Raw genomic sequence first — 3,087 nt, forward strand, 5'->3', positions numbered from 1 at the left:
ACCACTACCCATAATAGCTCATCGAGCTTAGCGTGAATCCTTCGGGTTTCCCTAAGAAGTTCGATTGGTCTTGCAGAGTTTAAAGACAACGAAGCTTAGTTTCAAGCAATGGTTAATATACGCGTATTCAAAACCCTTAGCTGTTACAACTTTTTTACTAGAAACCATCACGACGAAGTCTTTGGGTCCGTAGACCCGTGATGTACTGCTCCAGGGAACGTTTTTATAGGGTGGAAGCTCAAAATCATAGGTTAAAATCATCGGCAGAGCCCACCAGACACCACTTTTGCTTCATTAGTTCGGACTATAGGCATACGACGATTTTTATCGCGGAGGGGACGTATGACCCAAACGGGGGCTTAATGACCCACTGCCACTGCAAACCATGCTCCTACGACTAAATAGAGGTAAAACTACGATTTGGTGCAATCTTCATGTTTGACCTCGTAGCAAGGTACCCTCCCTATAGTAGGCAATGAGCAAATGATCATAATCCCAGGAGGGCAAAAATGGGAACCCGAAAGGAAAGCGCTGTTGGCGCGCCTAAGCTACTGGCCCGTAGAGTAAAATGGTACCCCCAACAAAGTTGTCGATTGACATTCTGATTGCACTTTTATCATCTAGGGTGCGTTCCTTACACGTTTTGAGGGTTTTAGCGAAAAACATGTTTTGAGCCACACGAGCTCTCCGGCCCGCTCGGTGCACATTTTTGAAAAAAGCTAGGAGCTGCCCCTAGGTTCGGGGTGTCACAAAATATTGAAAAGTGGTCAAAAACCGCTATCCAGAATCGGATGTAGAATCATTAGACGAACTTAAAATTGTTCTACGACCAATGTCTGCGACGTTTAGTATTCAAGATATGGCCCGCCCTAGGTCTGACCTGGCATTTTCGTGAAAATTTAAAGCATGGCCATAGGGACGGGTAAAATAGCTATTTTGAAGCAAAAACCACCTCACTTTAAATGGCCATAACTTTTGAAAAACAAGAGCTAGGGTGCGTTCTCGACACGTTTTGAGGTGTTTTAGCGAAAAACATGTTTTGAGCCACACGAGCTCTCCGGCCCGTTCGGTGCACATTTTTGAAAAAGCTAGGAGCTGCCCCTAGGTTCGGGGTGTCACAAAATATTGAAAAGTGGTCAAAAACCGCTATCCAGAATCGGATGTAGAATCATTAGACGAACTTAAAATTGTTCTACGACCAATGTCTGCGACGTTTAGTATTCAAGATATGGCCCGCCCTAGGTCTGACCTGGCATTTTCGTGAAAATTTAAAGCATGGCCATAGGGACGGGTAAAATAGCTATTTTGAAGCAAAAACCACCTCACTTTAAATGGCCATAACTTTTGAAAAACAAGAGCTAGGGTGCGTTCTCGACACGTTTTGAGGTGTTTTAGCGAAAAACATGTTTTGAGCCACACGAGCTCTCCGGCCCGATCGGTGCACATTTTTGAAAAAGCTAGGAGCTGCCCCTAGGTTCGGGGTGTCACAAAATATTGAAAAGTGGTCAAAAACCGCTATCCAGAATCGGATGTAGAATCATTAGACGAACTTAAAATTGTTCTACGACCAATGTCTGCGACGTTTAGTATTCAAGATATGGCCCGCCCTAGGTCTGACCTGGCATTTTCGTGAAAATTTAAAGCATGGCCATAGGGACGGGTAAAATAGCTATTTTGAAGCAAAAACCACCTCACTTTAAATGGCCATAACTTTTGAAAAACAAGAGCTAGGGTGCGTTCTCGACACGTTTTGAGGTGTTTTAGCGAAAAACATGTTTTGAGCCACACGAGCTCTCCGGCCCGATCGGTGCACATTTTTGAAAAAAGCTAGGAGCTGCCCCTAGGTTCGGGGTGTCACAAAATATTGAAAAGTGGTCAAAAACCGCTATCCAGAATCGGATGTAGAATCATTAGACGAACTTAAAATTGTTCTACAACCCCCAGTCCGACGCCTCGTATTCGAGATATAGCACTTTGTAGGTCTGACCGAGCAATTTTGTACTGAAATGTATGGCGGACATGTTATTCATTAAACAACATTAACTTGCATCGTGCCCTACTTCATCGGCACAGCTACTATCGACTATCTATTGTTGAAATGGATTGAGTTTGACCATTTTAGCTCTTTTCTTATGCCGTGCACCAACAGTGTGTACCGATCAGGGAAAGTACACTACGTACGCGTTCATGGATGTATATGTTGGTACAAGTTGCCGGTCGGAATAGCAGTGCACCAAAACTGTGTACCGATCAGGAAAGTACAAGACGGAGGGCGCAGCCCGAGCGTACGCGTTCATAGATGTCCATGTTGGTACAACCTACATGTACGTACCTTGTTTTTGTATCAAAAGTTCCAATAAAGTGTTTGTATGCTTAAAATGCTTATCTCAACCGGTCACCTTTTGGCCTGCCCTTTTATAGACAGAAACCTAGAACGATACTCGCGATGTTTGTGTTTTTCCATTCGCCGGGACGACGAAATGAGCTCTGTGCACATCGTGCAGAAAACTGTCTCCTCCTCGTATGTTTTTGTCCCTCCACGCATATAATCACCCACATTTGTGTTCAACACGGACGGCGCAGCCCGAGCGAACGCGTTAATGTTTATGTTTGTGCACACTAAAGTTACAATCCTAGGATTTGGTTATTGCGTCGCAGTGCCCGACCGTCGCGGACACCATTCTTGGACAAAAGTCCAAGTACGTAGAGTACATTCCCTAGGTATGTGCCCGTTCGTGACTTTCGTTGCGTGCTTACAGACACGCTTGGGTATGTTTACCATACAAGGTTTACTAGGAAAACCTGGGAAGGACGCTTGCCCTCCCGTTGCGGACACCATTCTTGGAAAGAAGTCCTGCTACGTAGCGTTCTTTAATGTACTTGATCAGTTTGTATTGCATTTGCTTTGTGCAATTGACTTTTGCTAATGCTCACTAAGGGGTGTTCGTTTGCGATGTGTATGATAAGCAACTGTCTATTCTAACCAGCAGTTAAATAACACTTTTCACCCAAATCATAGGAACGTAGAGTACTTTCCCTGATCGGTACACAATTTTGGTGCACCTCTAACTTCGCCAGCACTTTATC

This window comes from Anopheles arabiensis (assembly GCF_016920715.1).
Source record: "Anopheles arabiensis isolate DONGOLA chromosome X unlocalized genomic scaffold, AaraD3 X_pericentromeric_contig0003, whole genome shotgun sequence".
NCBI lineage: Eukaryota > Metazoa > Arthropoda > Insecta > Diptera > Culicidae > Anopheles > Anopheles arabiensis.